Source organism: Anomaloglossus baeobatrachus (assembly GCF_048569485.1).
Source record: "Anomaloglossus baeobatrachus isolate aAnoBae1 chromosome 7 unlocalized genomic scaffold, aAnoBae1.hap1 SUPER_7_unloc_2, whole genome shotgun sequence".
Classification (NCBI taxonomy): Eukaryota; Metazoa; Chordata; class Amphibia; order Anura; family Aromobatidae; genus Anomaloglossus; species Anomaloglossus baeobatrachus.
Window position 1 is genome coordinate 689,612 of NW_027441816.1, and position 24,297 is coordinate 713,908.

Genomic DNA, 24,297 nt, shown 5'->3' on the forward strand with positions numbered 1-24,297 from the left:
TCTCTGAACGTGTATTCAGTGCTGCTGCACTTTCCCCACAGACAAAACCTTTTTTGCCTTTTCCACCACGCCTCTTCCCCTTTCCACCAGCATCTGTCATTTTGCCACTCATGTTGATTGCGACAAGATTGTGGACTGAAAATGTGGTAGTAAAAATTGAGAGGTGGTGAAGATTGCAGTGGTGGTCTAGCTTTATTAACAGCAGAATAATAAAGAATAAATATCCCTGACAATGCAACTTAGTTATAATGAGTTGGAGTGTGCAACGCAGGCAGATGCGCTCTGCAAATGTCTTGGCACTAGTGGGACTATAGCAAAGTCCAATAGCCACGTATAGGATGCCACTAGGTACACTGAGTGTTTGCTAGTATAATGGCTAAGTTAAAATTAGTTGGAGTGTGCAACGCAGGCAGATGCGCTCTGCAAATGTCTTGGCACTAGTGGGACTATAGCAAAGTCCAATAGCCACGTATAGGATGCCACTAGGTACACTGAGTGTTTGCTAGTATAATGGCTTACTTATAATTAGTTGGAGTGTGCAACGCAGGCAGATGCGCTCTGCAAATGTCTTGGCACTAGTGGGACTATAGCAAAGTCCAATAGCCACAGATAGGATGCCACTAGGTACACTGAGTGTTTGCTAGTATAATGGTTTACTTATAATTAGTTGGAGTGTGCAACGCAGGCAGATGCGCTCTGCAAATGTCTTGGCACTAGTGGGACTATAGCAAGGTCCAATAGCCACGTATAGGATGCCACTAGGTACACTGAGTGTTTGCTAGTATAATGGCTTACTTATAATTAGTTGGAGTGTGCAACGCAGGCAGATGCGCTTTGCAAATGTCTTGGCACTAGTGGGACTATAGCAAAGTCCAATAGCCACGTATAGGATGCCACTAGGTACACTGAGTGTTTGCTAGTATAATGGCTTACTTATAATTAGTTGGAGTGTGCAACGCAGGCAGATGCGCTCTGCAAATGTCTTGGCACTAGTGGGACTATAGCAAGGTCCAATAGCCACGTATAGGATGCCACTAGGTACACTGAGTGTTTGCTAGTATAATGGCTTACTTATAATTAGTTGGAGTGTGCAACGCAGGCAGATGCGCTCTGCAAATGTCTTGGCACTAGTGGGACTATAGCAAAGTCCAATAGCCACGTATAGGATGCCACTAGGTACACTGAGTGTTTGCTAGTATAATGGCTAAGTTAAAATTAGTTGGAGTGTGCAACGCAGGCAGATGCGCTCTGCAAATGTCTTGGCACTAGTGGGACTATAGCAAAGTCCAATAGCCACATATAGGATGCCACTAGGTACACTGAGTGTTTGCTAGTAAAATTGCTTAGTTTAAAAAAGTTGGAGTGTGCAATGCAGGCAGACGTGCTCTGCAAATGTCTTTGCACTAGTGGGACTATAGCAAAGTCCAATAGCCACAGATAGGATGCCACTAGGTACACTGAGTTTTTGCTAGTATAATGGCTTACTTATAATTAGTTGGAGTGTGCAACGCAGGCAGATGCGCTCTGCAAATGTCTTGGCACTAGTGGGACTATAGCAAGGTCCAATAGCCACGTATAGGATGCCACTAGGTACACTGAGTGTTTGCTAGTATAATGGCTTACTTATAATTAGTTGGAGTGTGCAACGCAGGCAGATGCGCTCTGCAAATGTCTTGGCACTAGTGGGACTATAGCAAGGTCCAATAGCCACGTATAGGATGCCACTAGGTACACTGAGTGTTTGCTAGTATAATGGCTTACTTATAATTAGTTGGAGTGTGCAACGCAGGCAGATGCGCTCTGCAAATGTCTTGGCACTAGTGGGACTATAGCAAAGTCCAATAGCCACAGATAGGATGCCACTAGGTACACTGAGTGTTTGCTAGTATAATGGCTTACTTATAATTAGTTGGAGTGTGCAACGCAGGCAGATGCGCTCTGCAAATGTCTTGGCACTAGTGGGACTATAGCAAGGTCCAATAGCCACGTATAGAATGCCACTAGGTACACTGAGTGTTTGCTAGTATAATGGCTTACTTATAATTAGTTGGAGTGTGCAACGCAGGCAGATGCGCTCTGCAAATGTCTTGGCACTAGTGGGACTATAGCAAGGTCCAATAGCCACGTATAGGATGCCACTAGGTACACTGAGTGTTTGCTAGTATAATGGCTTACTTATAATTAGTTGGAGTGTGCAACGCAGGCAGATGCGCTCTGCGCTCTGCAAATGTCTTGGCACTAGTGGGACTATAGCAAAGTCCAATAGCCACAGATAGGATGCCACTAGGTACACTGAGTGTTTGCTAGTATAATGGCTTACTTATAATTAGTTGGAGTGTGCAACGCAGGCAGATGCGCTCTGCAAATGTCTTGGCACTAGTGGGACTATAGCAAAGTCCAATAGCCACGTATAGGATGCCACTAGGTACACTGAGTGTTTGCTAGTATAATGGCTAAGTTAAAATTAGTTGGAGTGTGCAACGCAGGCAGATGCGCTCTGCAAATGTCTTGGCACTAGTGGGACTATAGCAAAGTCCAATAGCCACGTATAGGATGCCACTAGGTACACTGAGTGTTTGCTAGTAAAATTGCTTAGTTTAAAAAAGTTGGAGTGTGCAATGCAGGCAGACGTGCTCTGCAAATGTCTTTGCACTAGTGGGACTATAGCAAAGTCCAATAGCCACAGATAGGATGCCACTAGGTACACTGAGTGTTTGCTAGTATAATGGCTTAGTTATAATGAGTTGGAGTGTGCAGAGGACAGGAGGGTACAGTGGCAGGATTGTGGTGCTCTGGGTAGAGGAATGGAAGCCTGCCTTTCTATTCCCTCCTAATGGTGAAATGCAGGGAGGAAATCCCTGACCTTGGCTACACAGATGCTGTTGCTGTTTGCAGGACCTGTCACCTATGGCTCTCTGACCCTGCCGGTTTGAGCCCTTAAAAGGACTGCTATAAAGTGCTCTCCCTATGCTGTCTAACGCTGTGTATGCAGCGCATACAGCTGTATCGGCTATAGGACTCAGGAGGACGGAGCTGCGACAGTGATGTCTGACACCAAAGACGCAGAAGGCAGATAATGGCGTCCGTGAAGAAAATGTCCGGTTTTATAATGCAGGGACATGTGACATGCAGATCCTATCACACATGCCGTTGCTTCTCTGGCTCAAAGTCAACTTAGCTGTGTGTGTGTCTGTGATTGGCTGACATGCTGGCCCGCCCCACAAGACGCGCGCACTTAGGGAAGGAAGACAAGAAAAAAAAAAAAAAATGGCGATCGCCATTATAGAAACAGCAGTGATCTGAAGGCGCTGTTCACGCACACTATACACTGAAATGTGATAATAGTTTGATTCACAGAGTGACTTACACTATTACAGCAGAAACCAAGCTATGATTTAGCTGTTTTTTGGCTGCTAGAACCGTTCTCGAACGTTTCTAGAACTATCGAGCTTTTGCAAAAAGCTCGAGTTCTAGTTCGATCTAGAACATGCCCCAAAATCACTCGAGCCTAGAACTGGAGAACCACGAACCACGAACCGCGCTCAACTCTATCCAGGAGCTTTGGTTCCCTGAGTTTCCAATAGCAAATGTCTAGAAAAAACTCTGTCCATTGGCACAACTCAGCAAGAAAACGAGAAGACCGAGAAGATATATTTCATTTATCTTAATGCCACCTTATTAACAGCACTAAACCCTTCTATTATGTCCCTTAGCCTTTTGAGCTTATCCTCTGGTAAGCGGAAGACCATGCCTCTGGTATCGATCTCAGTGCCTAAAAACTGTATTATAGTAGCCAATCAGAATACAAAAGGATGCATAGGAAGCGTGACTTTATTTCAATATTTTAAAACAATCCAATAAAATGAAGAAAAGTCACTCATACAAGATCCACAGAAGTTGTATAATACATACATAAATCAAAACACTATAAGGCCTGTTTCACACGTCAGTGATTCTGGTACGTTTGTGCTTTTTTTTAAACATAACAGAATCACTGAGATACGCAGATCCATTATAATGAATGGGTCTGCTCACACATCAGTGATTTTTCACTGCACGTGTCTCCGTGCGGCGTACCCGCGTGTCCGTGATTGCTGCACGGAGACATGTCCATTTTTTTCTGGCATCACTGATAGGATGTCCATAAGGTGGCAGCAGAGCATAACAGAAAAAGGTGCCTATTGTGCACTGAAAAGACCCAATGTGATGCACCAGACATATAGAGCCCTAATGGATTCACAAATATAAGATATATCATGAATGACTACTGCATAATGAACGCTAGCATGAAAAAAGAAAGGAATCCATAAAAATAAATAATAAATGGTGCACATATGTTAGAGCCCCACCGAAGGACAAAAAAAGTCTGATGGAAATAGAGAGCATATAGGAACAATAAGAATGTGCAACAGAGAGGAAGGTGAGAATGCAGGATCAATCACTGCCTGTCAGATATTAATAATCAGGGAAATAACTCTGGAGCAGACGCACAAATTAGGGTCTTACCTGGTAAGGTAACAAATAATTAATAGTAGTTGCACTCACCTATTAAGGTTGTGCCAGTCACAACCCCTAAATGCACGTTACAAATGGCGACAGCCGCAGCCCCTAGTAGAAGAGCAATAACGTATAGGAGGAAAATCGGGTGCGTGCCGCGCTGTCACCAAAGGAAACTGATGTTAATTATTTCATCTCTTTATTCTTTTTTCCGGTCAATGTGTTTCAGAGATCACTGTCTCCTTCATCAGGGCAAAAAAAGAACAGTATGCAATCAAAGGAGGAAGAACCTCTATATATACACATATGGAGCTACGTCAGAGGACTGACTGCTGTATTTCAAATACTGCCGGGATGGTCAACTGTTACAATACCGGCCATAAAAGTTCTCAAGTGATATATTGAGAAACATTTATAAAATCACTGGGGTATAGTGTTTCAAATTTCATCAGCTTTTTGAGACAAAAATCAGAAAAAGAAGAAGAAGAAGGACAAAATGAAAAAAAGAAAAAAAAGAAGAAAAAAAAAAACAAAAAGGGAGCATTGAGCTCCAGACCCTGTATTGAGTCTTAGAAGTGTAGTGACAAGTGCATCTGTCCACAACCCTGTAAGGGTGAACGGGATGACGGACAAGAAAAATTATGTTCGTGGCAAAAAATGGTGGTGTTGCTATATAAAATTGCATTAAGAATAAAGAAAGGAAAAATTTCTTTATAAAAGTAGTGAAGAAAAAAGTGGAAAAAAGGGGAGTGTAAGCCATTTTACTAATAAATAGTGATGAGCGAGCATGCTTGTTACTACTCGGTACTCGCACGAGTATCACTGTACTCGGTCTACTCGACGGGGACCGAGTAATCTCGCGATACTCGTGCTGTACTCGTGGTCTTCATCCCTGCATGTTGGCGCTCTTTTGAGAGCCAGCCCTCATGCAGGGATTGGCTGGCAGACCACTGCAATGCCACAGCCCTGTTAGTTGTGGAATTGCAGTGATTGGCCGGCCTGCACAGCGTGACCGAGCCTTTATACCGGCGGGCGCGCTGTGCTCTGCTCACAGCTATCCAGACAGTCAGTGCAGGGAGAGGGTCGCTACTTCAGGGAAAGGTTTGCGGCCCTTTATAGCTATTTCCGTAGCAGGGCTGCAAACAGTGTGACCAAAAGTCCTTCTCAGGACTATTCTAGTTGTATACAGGCAGGCAGGGTATAGCCAGGTCGGAGTACAGTAGCAGAGTCCTTCTCAGGACTATTGTTGCTGTATACAGGCAGGGTATAGCCAGGTTGGAATACAGGCTAGTGACCAAAAGAGTCCTTGTCAGGACTATTGTAGCAGTATACAGGCAGGCAGGCAGGCAGGCAGGGTATATAGCCATTCCTAGTGGTGACCGTATACCAGCCTTCATCATATCTGGGGCTGGTGTACACAGTCTAAAACAGTCCTGATAGTGTCAGACTTCTCAGCAATTGTCGCTCCTAAAACCTGTTAGGTTCTTAGTGCGTCCGTGCTTGCATTTAAAAACCGCACGTGTGTGCCTGTCGTTGGCAGCGTACAGGTGCACTTGTGTGCGTTTTTACCAAACTATTATATAACGCACAAGTGTAGTGTATAATACACGTCAGTCAGCAGTGGCTGATAGTGTCAGAGTTCTCGTCATTAATTTTTGCTCCTAAAACCTGTTAGGTTCTTAGTGCGTCCGTGCTTGCATTTAAAAACCGCACGTGTGTGCCTGTCGGTGGCAGCGTACAGGTGCACTTGTGTGCGTTTTTACCAAACTATTATATAACGCACAAGTGTAGTGTATAATACACGTCAGTCAGCAGTGGCTGATAGTGTCAGAGTTCTCGTCATTAATTTTTGCTCCTAAAACCTGTTAGGTTCTTAGTGCGTCCGTGCTTGCATTTAAAAACCGCACGTGTGTGCCTGTCGGTGGCAGCGTACAGGTGCACTTGTGTGCGTTTTTACCAAACTATTATATAACGCACAAGTGTAGTGTATAATACACGTCAGTCAGCAGTGGCTGATAGTGTCAGAGTTCTCATCATTAATTTTTGCTCCTAAAACCTGTTAGGTTCTTAGTGCGTCCGTGCTTGCATTTAAAAACCGCACGTGTGTGCCTGTCGGTGGCAGCGTACAGGTGCACAATTTGCACAAACTTTGATATAACGCCCAAGTCTAGTGAATACACGTCAGCACAGCATTGCAAAATGCGCAAGGGCGTTGGCAAGGAACAAGGAAGTGGACGTGATGGTGGTGCAGGCAGAGGCCGAGGTCGTGGGCAAGCTCTAATTTTGCCACAACAAAGGGCCACATCTAGTCGCTCGCACGTCCTGTCCCAAATTCTTGGGGACCGCAGCAGTACACCGCTCTTGAACCAAGACCAGTGTCAACAGGTTGTTAGTTGGATAGCGGATAATGCTTCCAGTCAGATTGGCACCACCACAAACACTCTGTCTTCCACACGGTCAAGTGTCAGTAGCCGTGATACTGCACCGCACATTTCAGAACCTGATCCTCCTTCCTACCACAAGGCTGAGTACACGTCCTCGGACATTAATGATCCCACACTTGGACACTCGGAAGAGCTGTTCACGTTTCCATTCGCACATTCTGGCCTCTCGCCAGCTCATGTTGAAGTGGGTCATGAGGAGATCGTATGTACAGATGGCCAAATATTTGAGCAGCCACGTTCTCACGAAGTTGGCAACGTGTCTCAACAAGGGGTGGACGATGATGAGACACAATTGTCAGGAAGTCAGGAGGAGGAGCAGGGTGCGGAAGAGGAAGACGACGTGGTGGATGATCCAGTAACTGACCCAACCTGGCAGGAGGATATGCAGAGCGAGGACAGCAGTGCACAGGGGGAGGGAGGCGTAGCATCCCAACAGGCAGTAAGAAGCAGGGTGGTGGCTCCAGGCAGAAGTCAGGCAACCATTCCCCGGAACAACAACACGACACAAGGTGCCTGTACAAATGTTAGGTCTTCCCGAGTCTGGCAGTTTTTTAAGTTGGATCCAGATGATTCTAAAAAGGCCATTTGCAACACCTGCCGTGCCAGCATCAGCAGGGGTACCAAAACTAGCAGCCTGACCACCACCAGCATGATCAGGCACATGTCAGCCAAGCACCCGACTTTGTGGGAAGTACAACAGAGTCGAGGAGCAGTGCTTGCTAATGTCACTGCTACGTCTTCGCTGGTTGTGCATGCGAGCCAATCCCCTGTCCATGCTGCCTGCGAACAAGCCTCCTCCGGTCCTGCACCTGCAGTTGCCTACTCAGAAATAACACCATCATCAAGCACGTCCTTGTCCCAGCGCAGCGTTCAGTTATCCATTCAGCAAACCTTTGAACGCAGGCGCAAATACACTGCCAACACCCCACATGCCACAGTTCTAAATGCTAACATTTCGCGACTGCTTGCGCTGGAAATGTTGCCTTTTACGCTGGTGGAGACAGAAGCATTCCGCGACCTGATGGTGGCAGCTGTCCCACGTTACTCGGTCCCCAGCCGCCACTATTTCTCCCGGTGTGCCGTCCCCGCGTTGCATAACCACGTGTCACAAAACATCACACGTGCCCTGAACAACGCTGTTTCACCCAAAGTCCACCTAACCACAGACACGTGGACAAGTGCTTGTGGGCAAGGCCGCTACATCTCGTTGACGGCACACTGGGTTAATATTGTGGAAGCTGGGACCCAGTCTGAGCGAGGGACGGAACACGTCCTTCCCACACCAAGGTTTGCAGGCCCTACCTCAGTCAGTGTTTCACCCACACTCTACAGCTCCGGAATGTCATGCTCTTCAGCCTCCTCCTCCTGCGCATCCTCATCCACTGTACCCTCCACACCAGTCCCAAGCTGGAAGCACTGCAGCACTGCCTCGGCGAAGCGGCAACAGGCTGTGCTGAAGCTAATCTGCATAGGTGACAAACCCCACAATGCAGAAGAGCTGTGGACAGCTCTGAAACAGCAGGCAGATCACTGGCTCACACCTCTGAACCTAAAGCCAGGAAAGGTCGTGTGTGACAATGGCCGGAACCTGGTGGCGGCTTTGAGGCGAGGCCAGCTGACACATGTTCCATGCGTGGCCCATGTGCTCAACCTCGTGGTTCAGCGGTTTATAAAGTCATACCCAGAGCTGTCTGATCTGCTGGTAAAAGTTCGCCGCCTGTCTGCACATTTTCGAAAGTCACCTACTGCTTCAGCCGGCCTTGCCGGCTTTCAGCGCAGTTTGCATCTTCCGGCTCACAGACTGGTGTGTGATGTCCCCACGCGTTGGAATTCAACTCTGCACATGTTGGTCAGGATATGTGAGCAGAAGAGGGCAGTTGTTGAGTACCTGCATCACCTAAGCCGTCGGGAAATGGGTCAAACTCCACACATAACACCTGAGGAGTGGAGATGGATGTCCGACCTATGTACCATCCTCCAAAACTTTGAGGACTCCACCAAGATGGTGAGTGGTGATGACGCCATTATTAGCGTCACCATACCGCTACTCTGCCTTCTAAAACGGTCTCTGCTCAAAACCAAACATGATGCATTGCAGGCGGAGCGCGATGAGTTGCAGCAAGAAACAGTAGTGGGTGTGGGTGATAACACACAGCCCAGCCTCGTCTCATCACAACGTGCAGTGGAGGACTATGACGAGGAGGAGGATGAAGACATGGAGCAAATCTCCGGCCAAATTGAGGATATGACATGCACACCAGTCATATCCTCGGTTCAGCGTGGCTGGCCAGAGGACAGGGTAGATGAGGAGGAGGAGGAGGAGGAGGAGGAGGACAGCATGTTCAGTCAACGTGTTGGTCAGGCTACTGAAGTCCTGGCTGTTAAGAGTCTGGCGCACATGGCTGACTTTATGGTAAGCTGCCTGTCTCGTGACCCTCGCGTTAAGAACATCTTGGCCGACAATCATTACTGGTTGGTAACACTGTTAGACCCACGCTACAAGGAGAACTTTATGTCTCTTATTCCCGAGGCGGAGAGGTCAACCAAAATGCAGCAGTTCCGGAAGGCCATAGTCACGGAAGTAGGCAAAGCATTCCCCTCACAAAACGCTAGCGGCATAGGTCAGGAATCAGTGGACAACCAAGGCGTACAGCCGAGAGAGGCACAAGTCCAATCCGCCAGAGGTAGGGGAACAGTCTTTAAGATGTGGGACAGTTTTCTCAGCCCCTCACGTACCACAGCCCCTGAGGTGCGGGGTAGTGCCACAAGAAATCCTAAGTTTGCCCAGATGCTCAAGGAGTACCTTGCAGATCGAACAACTGTACTCCGACATTCCTCTGTGCCTTACAATTATTGGGTATCCAAGGTGGACACGTGGCATGAATTGGCTCTCTACGCCTTGGAAGTCCTGGCCTGCCCTGCCGCTAGCGTTTTGTCAGAGCGTGTTTTTAGTGCCGCAGGTGGAATCATTACAGATAAACGCACCCGCCTGTCAACTGAAAATGCTGACAGGCTGACTCTGATCAAGATGAACAAGGGTTGGATTGGGCCAGACTTCACCACACCACCAGCAAATGAGAGCGGAATTTAAAGTTTGTAACGGGAATTTGCCATGTACCTCCAGTCACCCATGGGTACACACTTCTGGACTTTGGATAATCGCTGGACTGCTCCTCCTTCTCCTCATGCGCCACCATGATGACCGTTACAAGAGTTAGGCCTTTGTTTCAGGTATACCCCCAGTGGTAAATTTTTTCGCCCATTCTTTGCAGAATGGACATTACAACGACAGGAGACCTGCTCCTTTGCAATGGGAACAATGTTTTGAGGCCCTCATGCACGTCTCTATGCAGGGACAACGTGGAGCCTCCCAATTTTTGGCTGCCCTGCCAAAGGGCTATACTATAATACACCCACTTCCTGACAATGGACACTTAATGTTTTGAGGCCCTCATGCACGTCTCTATCCAGGGACAACGTGGAGCCTCCCAATTTTTGGCTGCCCTGCCAAAGGGCTATACTACAAAAGACCCACTTCCTGACAATGGACACTTAATGTTTTGAGGCCCTCATGCACGTCTCTATCCAGGGACAACGTGGAGCCTCCCAATTTTTGGCTGCCCTGCCTAAGGGCTATACTATAATACACCCACTTCCTGACAATGGACACTTAATGTTTTGAGGCCCTCATGCACGTCTCTATCCAGGGACAACGTGGAGCCTCCCAATTTTTGGCTGCCCTGCCAAAGGGCTATACTACAAAAGACCCACTTCCTGACAATGGACACTTAATGTTTTGAGGCCCTCATGCACGTCTCTATCCAGGGACAACGTGGAGCCTCCCAATTTTTGGCTGCCCTGCCTAAGGGCTATACTATAATACACCCACTTCCTGACAATGGACACTTAATGTTTTGAGGCCCTCATGCACGTCTCTATCCAGGGACAACGTGGAGCCTCCCAATTTTTGGCTGCCCTGCCAAAGGGCTATACTATAATACACCCACTTCCTGACAATGGACACTTAATGTTTTGAGGCCCTCATGCACGTCTCTATCCAGGGACAACGTGGAGCCTCCCAATTTTTGGCTGCCCTGCCAAAGGGCTATACTACAAAAGACCCACTTCCTTCCAATGGGCACTTCAGGTTTACAGGCCCTCATGCATGTCTCTATCCAGGGACAACGTGGAGCCTCCCAATTTTTGGCTGCCCTGCCTAAGGGCTATACTATAATACACCCACTTCCTGACAATGGACACTTAATGTTTTGAGGCCCTCATGCATGTCTCTATCCAGGGACAACGTGGAGCCTCCCAATTATTGGCTGCCCTGCCAAAGGGCTATACTACAAAAGACCCACTTCCTTCCAATGGGCACTTCAGGTTTACAGGCCCTCATGCACGTCTCTATCCAGGGACAACGTGGAGCCTCCCAATTTTTGGCTGCCCTGCCAAAGGGCTATACTACAAAAGACCCACTTCCTTCCAATGGGCACTTCAGGTTTACAGGCCCTCATGCACGTCTCTATCCAGGGACAACGTGGAGCCTCCCAATTTTTGGCTGCCCTGCCTAAGGGCTATACTATAATACACCCACTTCCTGACACTGGACACTTAATGTTTTGAGGCCCTCATGCACGTCTCTATCCAGGGACAACGTGGAGCCTCCCAATTTTTGGCTGCCCTGCCTAAGGGCTATACTACAATAGACCCACTTCCTTACAATGGGCACTTCAGGTTTACAGGCCATCATGCACGTCTGTATGCAGGGGCATTGGTGAACCTCACAATTTTGGACTGCCCTGGCAAAGGAAAATACTACAAAGACTCAGTTCCTCAAAATGGGCACATTAGACTCAGAGGCCTTTATGTACGTCTCTTCTCAGGGACATCGGAGTGCCACACAATGTTTTACGTAAAATCTTTCATGTATTGATCTCAAAAAGTAACATACATTAGCTCTATCTCACTATTGGGTATGTGCCCTTAACATTTCCGCTATGAAAAATCATTTTGGTGTCATTTTGGAAGGTTTTCTGGTGAGTCCGTAAAAATGGCGTAAAATGCGGACAAAATTATTCACAGCTGTGACTTTTGAGTGATAAATGCTTCAAGGGGTCTTCCCCATGCTGTTGCCATGTCATTTGAGCACTCTTTGGAGACTTTTGTGCCATTTTTAGGGTTTCTACATGCTGCCGGTGGTCATTTCACAAAAATACTCGGGTCTCCCATAGGATAACATTGGGCTCGGTGCTCGGGCCGAGTACACGAGTATCTTGGGAGGCTCGGCCCGAGCTTCGAGCACCCGAGCTTTTTAGTACTCGCTCATCACTACTAATAAACCTAAAAAATAAAAATAAATTGAATAAAAATCATGAATGTTGTGTTATAACAGGAAATTCGGTGTAAGAATGAATATCCGGGATGAGAGTTCAGCGAATGAGTTATAGAAATTGTTACAAAAAGGAGTGTGTACGGTTTATGCGTAAATTTTCAGAATGCGTACATGAAAATTATATGTATGTGAGAATGTCCCCCATGCTTTGTAAAAAGTTATTTATGAAAATGTAAATAAAATATATAAAAATGCCTAATTATTTATAATTTATGAGAAAGATATATATGTATGGAAGAATGTTATAAGGTGTCCAAGAACCATAAAGAAAAAGGGTGCATATATAATGTTAGAGGTCTAGAGTTCCACCAGGCTATATCACCCCTAAAGAAATAGAAAGAAGACCTTACTACCTGTGTACCCCAAAAAAAGCTATATTTCTTAGCCAGGATTATGGTGGAGATATGCACAAGTGAAATAAGAATATAAAGTAATACAATAAGATTATAAAACCAATATGTGTGCATTCATGCACCACCCGGTACGCTACCCTTGCCAAATTGCTCACTCTAGATCCCCACACGATCCATGAAGCCGTTCCCCCGGTCACACCGCCTGCTGCCGGTTCCCACTCATCCCTGGGGGAGTTAGGCGAGTGGTATCGAGAGCTACATGTCGGCACTGATGATACCCCCATACACCACAAGGAAGGGGTATACCGGGTGGTACAGGAGTATGAGCGGGTTTTTAGCAAGCACCCTCTAGATTTTGGGCAGATTAAAGGGGTTCAACACCACATCCCTACCGGTACACACTCCCCTATTAAAGAGAGATACAGGCCTATTCCCCCTGCGCACTACCAATGCGCCAAAGACATGTTGAGGAACATGAAGGAGGCAGGGGTTATTAGGGACAGCTGTAGTCCCTGGGCCGCTCCGTTGGTGCTGGTTAAGAAGAAGGATGGCACCATGCGGATGTGTGTGGATTACCGGAAGATTAACCAGATAACGCATAAGGATGCTTACCCTCTGCCCCGCATCAAAGAGTCCCTGGCCTCGCTGAGAACCGCTAACTACTTCTCCACCCTTGACCTCACCAGCGTGTACTGGCAGGTGGCCGTGGCACCGGAAGACCGAGAGAAGACTGCCTATGGGACCGTTTTGCTGTACTTGGATGATGTGATTGTGTACTCACAGACGTATGAAGCCCACCTGGAGCACCTAGCCGAGGTGTTCGCGTCCCTTGCCAAGTATGGGATGAAGTTGAAGCCCTCAAAGTGTCATCTGCTGAAACCCAGAGTGCAGTACCTAGGACATGTGGTTGGTGCGGAAGGTGTCGCCCCCAACCCCGAGAAGATCACCGCCATCCAAGACTGGCCGAGACCGACCACAGTGAGGGAAGTGAGGCAGTTTCTGGGCCTGGTGGGATATTACCGTCGCTTCATTAAGGGGTACACAAAGATGGCTGCCCCCATGCAAGACCTCCTCGTAGGACAGACCAAGGGTGGTAGATCCCTAGTAGCCCCATTGGTGTGGGAAGAAAAGCATGAGGAATCCTTCCGCCAGCTGAGAACAGCCCTGACCGGAGAGGAAATCCTAGCGTACCCTGACTACAGCCGCCCATTCATCCTCTACACCGACGCCAGCAATGTGGGCTTGGGGGCTGTTCTATCCCAGGTCCAAGACAGAAGGGAAAAGGTAATAGCTTATGCTAGCCGAAAACTCCGACCGACTGAGAGGAACCCTGAGAACTACATCTCCTTCAAGCTTGAGCTCTTGGCACTGGTGTGGGCTATCACCGAGCGGTTCCGCCATTACCTGGCAGCAGCCAAGTTCACCGCGTACACAGACAATAACCTGCTGACCCATCTAGATACGGCCAAGCTGGGCGCGTTGGAGCAGCGATGGGTGACCAGGTTAGCCAACTACGATTTCACCATCAAGTACCGGGCCGGCCGTACCAACGTCAATGCCAATGCACTCTCCCGGATGCCCCACCTGTCGGAAGAGGGGCCAGAGGATGATGACCTCGAAGAGATCGAGTTGCCTGCATTTCACCGGCCATTCACTGAGAAGGTGCACGTCTACCAACAACGGGTGAACCTGGATCCGCTGCCCCGACAGGACTGGCAGGAAGCTCAGGACCAGGCACCTGCTGTCCGCCTGGTCAAGACTCTAGTGGAACAGGGTTCTGCTGGGATAGACCCTGCTGCCCCTGCCGAAGCCCAACGTCTGTGGCAAGAACGGACCCGGCTATACCTACACCAGGGGAAGTTGTATCGCGAGCTGATTAATCCAAAGACTCACGAGAAGATCCGCCAGCTGGTGATTCCCCAGGCTAACGTGCCCACCGTCCTGCAAGCATACCATGATGGTGCAGTGCACTTCGGGTGGAAGAAGCTAGAGATGTTGTTAAGAGAGCGGTTCTATTGGAGTGGAATGCGGGAATCTGTGGAGGCCTGGTGCCGAGAATGTGGCCCTTGCGCATTGAGAAGGAAGGACGAGGCCAGCCAGAAGGCACCCCTACACCCGATCATTACACACCAACCGCTGGAGCTGGTTGCCCTTGACCATGTAAAGCTCACCCCCAGCCGAAGTGGGTACACCTACGCTCTGACCATCGTAGACCACTACTCGAGGTTCCTGGTGGTTGTCCCAGTTAAGGACTTAACCGGCCGCACCGCTGCTAAGGCTTTCCAGGCTTATTTCTGTTGACCGCATTGGTACCCGGAGAGGGTGCTTACCGACCAGGGTCCGGCCTTTGAAGCAGAGGTATTCCAGGAATTCTGCCAGTTGTACGGCTGCAAGAAAATCCGGACCACGCCTTACCACGCCCAAACCAATGGCATTTGTGAAAAGATGAACCACTTGGTCCTGGGCCTCCTCAAGACGTTACCACTGGAAGAGCGGAACCTGTGGCTGGAGAAGCTACCTGACCTGGTCGATATGTACAACAACATCCCTTCCAGCTCTACGAAATGCACTCCAGCATACCTGATGAGAGCTCGTCCCGGCCGGCTACCAGTGGATCTGGAAATGGGCTTGGAAGCTTCAGAAGCACTCCTGTCGACAGCTGAATGGGACACTCGGCGGAGGACACAGTACCGACAGGTCCAGGAGTATGTTGAAAAGAACTTGTGCCAGAGTCGGGGACAACAGGAGCAGTGCTTCAACAAGAAGGCGCCTGCCGGTTCCTTCCAACCTGGGGATGTAGTGCTGAAGCGGAAAAGAAGGGCCCACAAGCTGGATGATCAATGGGAAAAAACCCCGTATGTAGTCCAGCCCACAGGATGGGAGAATGGGAAGGCCTACCAGATCAGCCGTGACCAGGGGGGGACTTTGGCCACGGTTTCCCGAGACCACCTGAAGAAGTGCCCACCAGCATTGAGAGTAGCGGATGAGGCTCCAGTTCCCAGTCCAGTGGAGAAGGAAAAAGAGGTAATCCACACCATGATGGGTGATTTTCCAGCAGACTGGCCTACACAGAACGGTGCGGTGATCCTTCCAGTGATACTGTTCCCACAACCCGTGGATGAAGAAATGATGGAAACGGTTAACCGCGAGCCAGTGCCCAGGGATGTACCTGTACCCAGCTCCCCTACGCCTCCGCCTGCCCCACATGATAGCAGGGAGGAGGAACTGACTGTTCCCTCTGCCCCACTGCCTGTCACCACTGACACCGGACCCCGAAGGTCCACTCGCCCCAACCTAGGTAGACCCCCACTTAGGTACAGGGAAACTACTCTTTAAAAGGGGGGGCTTTATGTGTTGAGTGTACCAGTTTGAAAGTTTTAAATGATAAGTAAAGATGATCAACCAAAGAAGTTTACCTGATTGAACCGTGATTAAACCGGCCGTTGCCGGCAACTGTTGTCCCCGTAGGGACTGTGCAACCATTGCGTAAGGAACTGCTTACGGACAAGCCCGAGAACTTGCAGGGCAACCACAAACTTAGTGCAATGTAAATAAAAATGTTTGTTGGCTTGACACCGTTACCGCCTCCGGAGAGGCTGATTTGGGAGGATGGGCCTGGAGGAAAGGGATGGCCTAGGCCCGCCACTACCGTAACCGGTGGCGATCCTCCGGGGGTTCAGGGGTCCCCTTGGACGTGGGCCCCCTGAAAGAGACAGAACCCGCTCGGGCAACTTGGTGCTGGACTGGGGTCAAGGGGTGCTGCCCGCTTCTTAGGGGCAGCATCAGGGCCAGGTTGTTTGGGTGGGAGAAGAGCGGAAGCTGTACCGTTGTAAAATGTTTATGATGCTTTTACATGTTTTACCGTTTTATTCTTTTTCAGTTGTGAAAATAAAACCGCTGATGGACGGGCAGCCCGCGGACGGTCTGCATTTTACTATAGGGGAATGTGGCGCCCTGGACAAGCCAGGTCGTCACAGGTACTACACCAACACACTCTACACTCCGGCTAGGCACACCGAAGCTAAACACAAATCCTAGTTGCCTTCCTCCAGGGGCTGATGTCCACACCAGGGGGTGGGCCAGGCGGTTGATCCCACCCACCGAGGAGTTCACAGTCCTGGAGGCGGGAAAAGGAGTCAGATTAGAGATCAGTTTTGGAGTTAGAGAAGTGAAGAGGAAAGGAGACTGACCGTGTCCGGGTGTGTGGCCCGGGCACTCAGCAAGGTTGGCAGATGGTGGTGACCTTCTGCAGGAGAGGCTGATTGGAGTGAACCGTACGGACCGGGGATGGGCGGTGGCCCGCCGGTACCAGATCGGGGAGTGAAGAGAAGCCAGCACCATCCGGCAGGGCCTACGGACCCCGACCAGGCTAGGAGTCGCCGTAAAACCGGTCAAATCCGTTAGCGACAGGAACCTCCAGGGTTTCCCAGCAGTCAAGACCCGATTGAAGGCAACAGCTCACACCGTAGAGGGAAGCACAGTCACCGCCAAGGCTACAGTTCCCAGGGCCAGAGCCTGCGGGCAAAAGGGGCTCCCTCAGCATCCATCCAAGCTGGGGAGCGGGTTACCGGTGGGAAGCCCGCTAGATTTTGGGGGAATAAAAGGGGTCCAACATCACATCCCCACAGGTGCACACCCACCCATCAAAGAGAGCTATAAGCCAATACCACCTTCACATTGCCAGTGTACCAAGGACATGTTGAGCAACATGAAGGCGGCTGGGGTTATCCGTGACAGTTGTAGCCTTTGGGCAGCTCTGTTGATCCTGTTAAAAAAGAAGGACGGCACCACTCCCCGTATAGAGGAATCGCTAGCTGCATTGAGAACTGCAAATTATTTTTCTACCCTTGATCTCACTAGTCACTATTGGCAAGTGTCCGTTGCTGAGGCAGACCGGGAGAAGACCGCCTTCGCCACCCCTATGGGTCTCTGCGAGTTCAAAAGCATGCCCTTCGAGCTGTGCAATGCGCCAGGAACCTTCCAGAGGCTGATGGAATGCTGCTTGGGACAAGATTTTAGGGTGTATAAAAAGGGAGATTAGATCCCGTGATCCCAACGTATTGTTACACCTCTATAAATCACTTGTAAGGCTACATCTGGAATATGGGAACCAGTTTTGGGCTCCACATTTTAATAAGGACATTCAGAAGTTAGAGTCAGTTAAAAGGTGGGCAACTAGACTACTACAAGGAATGGAAGGCCTCCCATATGATGACAAGTTGAAAAAGTTATTAAGTGATTATTGGCTGCAATGGGGCTTTCTGGCTGGTGCCAGCCTCTCTTCTTAGCACACAGGAACCACAATCCCTACAGCATGCTTCAATGGATTCTCTCATCCCAGCCCAGTAAAACTACATATTTTACACAGTCATAAGCAGTTAAAAGGGATCTATTCTATTCAATTGCAAATGATCTAGATAAGACTGAGAATAAGATACTGCACGGGACATAGCAGAGTTGGTCAAGTTGAGTGGAGATGAGTTTGCTATTTGGCACAGCTTTTTGCATCAATAAAGCAAGTAAAAGGTGTGAAAGATAAAAAAAAGGGTGAAAGTGTGAAAAGTGAATTGGCCAAATTGAGGTGCATATAAAGTTTTTGCTTTCTTTCAATTCACTAATGGGGCTCATTTGAATCAGGTGAATTGAGTTCTGCTTTTGGAAACTGGGTTAAGAAGGGGTGCACCGGTCCTGGAGGTACTGCAATACCAGGTCAATGCGTGCAGTGGACAGAGCAAGATTTTTTCCATCTCCTTGTTCTAAAAATCCATTTAATATATGGTCCCCAGAGAGGGGACGTATCAGATATTAAACTGATAAGAACAGATTTAATTTTTTTTTTTTTCTGTTTATCAGTAGGACTTCAAAATAACAAAGGTGATCGCCTCCCGTTGCCTGGGAACCGTCCAGGCACAAGAGGGCTATGTGTCACCAGAAGGCGCACACACTTCCTCAAGGCCGGCAGACGTGCAATCCCAGGCACCTTCCAGTACCGACCAAGGTAGCGTCCTCCGAAACTACACTTGATCTTAGCCAAAAGGCCGAGAAGCTATAACCCGAATTGGTTACGGCCTTGAGTGGCACCCTGGCCTATACCGGACACATCTTAGGGAGAGGGAGACAAACCCACGCCTACAGAAGACATTTTGTCACCCAAGCCAACCCTTGAAAAGGCTGTTTTGCAGAGCAAAAACAAGAAGAATGGTGCTTTTTGCAGCCGCCGCCCACTGCAATGAATCTGAATAACTCCTCCTTTTGGAAACAAGCACCTCCCCTCCCCCTTGCAGTCTTTCCAATTCATGATACAAAAAGACGGACGGACAGGACAGGACAGGACAGGCTGCCTGACTTTCCGTCACTGCCACCCTTTGCCATCCTTGCCCGTAGAAAGCCCTTTCATCATCCCCAAACCCTAATCTTTTCCCTTCCCTTCCCAGATGCGTCTCACTCCCTTTCATTAGGAAGTGAGCGCAGCCTTTTCTCCGTTCTGCACATGCGCGACGTTAAACACAAATGCGCAGGCGTGCGTTCCATTACCCTCACTGCATTCCACTCCCATACAGGAAGTGGGCGCAGCTATTACTACGGTCGCACATAAAAGAACCCACGGCCACCACTGCACATAGCTGACTCCACCACAGGACACCCACTTCTACACCAACGCAGGTAAGACAGGATCGGCACCTCTATGCTCCCGTTACAATCAGGCTCAGTCACCATGTGATAACGCTCTCAACTCTTTAGTTGCAGGCTCCCCTTGCTTCACCTCCACTGGCTGTGCTGCCATTTCCTCTCCCACCTGGAAGGTATACTTTATTCCACTATTTTCCTGTTTCTCTCTTCCCCCTTTTCCCATAACCTACTTTTATCTGCATTTGTGGGGTATCTATATGCTATTTACATCATAGTTTTATTCATTAATAAGGAAGGGAAGAGTGCCCATGAGAGTGTTGAACTGCGGAGAGCAAGAGATTAAGCTGCTCCGATTTGCCACCATTGATAAGCTGTTCTCAGTAGATACACATGCTATCCAAACAGCAGCATCCACCATTGCTTCAGCCCACCCATTCAGTGACAGCTCACCAAGTCAGCCAGAGGAGTGGTGTAAGGAATTACACGTAGGCACTGACTCCACACCTTCACATCACAAGAAGGGGGTCTACAGGCTAGTGCAAGAATACGAGCAAGTCTTCAGCAAACATCCGCTAGACTTTTGAAGAATAAAAGGGGTCAAACACTACATCCCCACAAGTGCACACCCACCCATCAAAGAGAGATATAAGCCAAAACTACCTGCACATTACCAATGTACCAAGGACATGTTGAGCAACATGAAGGAGGCTGGGGTTATCCGTGACAGTTGTAGCCTCTGGGCAGCTCCGTTGGTCCTGTTAAAGAAGAAGGACAGCACCACTCCCCTGTATTGAGGAATAGCTAGCTGCATTGAGAACTGCAAATTATTTTTCTACCCTTGATCTCACTAGTCGCTATTGGCAAGTGTCCGTTGCTGAGGCAGACCGGGAGAAGACCGCCTTTGCCACCCCGATGGGTCTCTGCGAGTTCAAAAGCATGCCCTTCGAGCTGTGCAATTTGCCAGGAACCTTCCAGAGGCTGATGGAATGCTGCTTGGGACACCGAAACTTTGAAACGGTACTGCTATACCTTTATGATGTTATTGTTTATTCTAAAGCAAACAAGATTTTAGGGTGTATAAAAAGGGAGATTAGATCCGGTGATCCCAACGTATTGTTACCCCTCTATAAATCACTTGTAAGGCCACATCTGGAATATGGGGTAAAGTCCTGAGCAGGTTGATAACCATTGGTTTGAGCATGGTAGGGTGTAGTGCGCATCTTCCTGCATCGGTAAAAGCTGCAGAAGTCCTTGAAGATTTCCGCTTCAAAGGCTGTGCCTTGATCTGTGAGGACTCTCTCTGAGTAGCCATGAGGTCTGCATAAGTGTGCTTGGAAGACCTTCGCTGCAGTATGGGCCATTAGATCTTTGACTTGTACCACAACCATAAATCTCGAGTAGTTGTCTACCATCGTAAGTGCATACGTGAGCTCGCCTCGATATTCTGCAACAAAACTCCCTTTTTCGATTTCAGTTTCAGCAAACACTCCTCTTCCTGTAGAAAATATTTATCATTACCTAAGACAGTCATTCTAATGCATGACAATATTAAGGCAATTTAGTTAAAACTTGTTTTAACTTACCTTTAAGGGGATTGATGTATTTCATGGTCAATCCAGGTTTGTCAGTGATGGCACTGACATAATGTATGGCGTCTTTTTCGGGCGTTATCCTTTGCCTTTTCATTGTGAAAATCCAGTTGCCTATATCAAAGCAAATTCTACTACTTGTAAAGTATGCAGAAAATGAAATGTAGAACATATAACATCAACTGCTTAGGAACGCATCATAGGTTAGTACTTAAAAGGATATTGTCATGTTCTAGTCATAATGCAAGCTGGACATTTTTCATGTTACCCTGTAATCGCCGGCCTGTTCTAATGCTCACAAGCCAAGATATAGGCTCAGCTGCTAAGGCTTCCCTCTGCCTTCTGAATGAAACTTGAATATGTCTGGGTCACTGTGTATATAGCAGGTGCTCAGAAAAAATAAGAGTCAATTCAATAGAAATAGCTCTGGCACACTATAGTGATCAATAACGTAAGAAAAGAACTCTTGGAATGCTGAAAATTCTTTATTTGTGCAAAAGGATAATTCATCCAACGTTTCGACCTTGTTTTTAGGTCTTTATCAAGGATAAAGTTATCTAAGATCATAAAGGGTTACAAAACCATATAAACACGTAATTAGTACATAGTACAACATAACAGTACAATATATTGCTACTTGAGAGTACAATGGGTCAAATGACCATGATGCACATACAAAAAATTTTTCCAAAGCCATAGTGAAAACATTTGTACTGAGGAAAGAAAATTTCCACATGACCTATCTGGAGAAACATTCTGGATCAAACAACCAAAAATAGTCAAGCAGGTAAATACACACCTATATGGATAACAGGATGATATGTGTTCAATTGTATAGCGTCATTGCCATTAAGGTACAAATGGAAAACTTGCAATCCTATATAGTGAAGGAAATGAACACATATCATATCAAAGAACACAGGAACATGGGTGTGAGAAAAACCTCAATGTTTATACTTTGTTCTTTATAATGGTGTGAACATGTATATGTCTCAGTACCTTATGCACTTGAGAATTCTAGTGAGTAGATCATGAAAGCCTATTTCAGAACTGGAATCGGTAAATAATTGTAGGTGGAATCTAAATGAAAAGATGGTACAAGTGTTATCATGACACGTGGGCTATAACACAATGGACCGTGTGACAAAGAAGAAAGGAGAGAAAGAAGAGGAAGAAAATGCAACTACCTGTAACATTACGTGATAGTCACTGGTAAGTATCACTTGACAATTCAAGTGAAAAAGGATTCCTTTATTAAAGGGTTCTCAGTCGCCTCAGGATCATGAAATACTAGGGTAAATGATATGAGAATGGGTAAGAAGCACCACTAAAGGAAATATGAGATGCAGGACATATATCTATAAACCCCTGAACTACATGATAGAAATAAAAAGAAGAAAAAAGAAAAAAAAGAAGAAAGAAGAAGAACACATAGAATGCGGAAAGAGAATGGGTACAACTACCTGAGTTACTGCAGGGAGGCCCCTGGTTGGTATTGTGAGGGTTAGTGGAATTCCTTCACTGAAGGGTTCTCAGTTGCCTCAGGTTCGTGAAAAATGCTATAGACAAATAATGCCCGGAGAAAAGGGGTTCATATACAGCGAATAATGGTAATACAAGGTACATGTGTCACATGTAATAGTATATATATATATATTGTACTAAGCTCTACACCAGAAATAGAAAGTAGTCCCTCTGCCTTCTGTCTAGGTGCCCTGAGTTATGTCCTGTAAACTGTCACAGGGACCCAGACACACATGTGTAGTAGGGGAATATCCCTGCTGAGATGCCAGTGCTAGAGCACTCGTTTGCTGTGGAGTTGAACGCTATGTGAGCAGTTCTTACCTTCAATGAGCAGAAGTCTCTTTTTTCAGATTTCAATATCTCTGTGGGTATCTGGCAGAAATATGGAATACTCTTTACTGCTAAGACCCTGTACACCACTCCCACTAAAGGGGGCTTTACACGCTGCGACATCGCTAATGCGGAGTCGTTGGGGTCACGGAATTTGTGACGCACATCCGGCCGCATTAGCGATGTTGCTGCGTGTGACACCGATGAGCGATTTTGCATCGCTGCAAAAACGTGCAAAATCGCTCATCGGTGACATGGGTCTCCATTCTCGATTATCGTTACTGCAGCAGTAACGATGTAGTTCGTCGCTCCTGCGGCAGCACACATCGCTCCGTGTGACACCGCAGAAACGAGGAACCTCTCCTTACCTGCCTCCCAGCCGCTATGAGGAAGGAAGGAGGTGGGCGGGATGTTCCGGCCACTCATCTCCGCCCCTCCGCTGCTATTGGGCGGTCGCTCAGTGACGTCGCTGTGACGCCGCACGGACCGCCCCCTTAGAAAGGAGGCGGTTCGCCGGTCACAGCGACGTCGCCGGGCAGGTAAGTATGTGTGACGGGTCTGGTCGGTGTTGTGCAGCATGGGCAGCGATTTGCCCGTGTCGCGCAACAGATGGGGGCGGGTATCCACACTAGCGATATCGGGACCGATATCGCAGTGTGTAAAGTAGCCTTTAATAAACTGTGTAAAGGATTTTAAGTAAAAATCCACAATAAACCAGCGCTAGATGGGTTTTTATAATTTTATTAATAGACCACAAATAAAAAATTTTTTGCTATCCTTGTTTCAAGACAGAGTATTTGATAATATACAATACACTGATTATTACTAAAACCAAGGACCACATAAAACAAGGACCACATAAAATAAAAAATGAAAGTAATGAGAATAAAATTCTTTTGTATAACCAATTAACTTCGAGGTGATACAATATTCACATTGATTTAGTTTTACCAGTCTAATGTAATGCCCCGGCCGGTGGCATATATTTTGTTTGGTTAATAATTTAGACTTATACAATGAAAGATGTACTATACCACCCCTGGCTAACTTACAAGTTTTAAGTTGTACAATATAAGTTTGCGACGTTATATTCGCCCCCAGGGCCTGGGGGAATAAACCTCACAACAACTTGACCGCAAAAAACACCCCGGATTTCTCCGTTGATTAGGCTGGAACCGCTATGTACAGGATTGACCTGTTAGACTTCCAGAGCGGACGTTTTGAGGCCAGTGGCCGCGACTAGTGCTGGCTCTGGGGGAGATGTATGGTTACCGACATCCCTCTTTACAGAGCCTTTATAACACTTCACAAGGCCACAAACCAGCCGGTCCCGTATTCTCCCAAATGTACTTTCGAAATCAAGCAGTACGAAGCCACTGAAAGCACCAAGATGTTGGCTGCGGACAACAATAAGATCAGCGGTAACTACTCAGCCTCTCCAGCGGGCAGTCCAGACCGTATCCAGTGTCAGCTGACTGATTCCACACAGGAGGAAGTTGCTTGGCAGGTTAGCACCACACAAGGCTCCGATCTGC

At 47.7% G+C, this 24,297-nt stretch overlaps 1 pseudogene; it reads right to left on the reverse strand.

Annotated features, from left to right (window-relative positions):
- Positions 1-18,361: 18,361 nt before the first annotated feature.
- On the reverse strand, positions 18,362-18,568 carry LOC142259398 (U2 spliceosomal RNA; annotated as a pseudogene).
- Between the last annotated feature and the right edge of the window lie 5,729 nt (positions 18,569-24,297).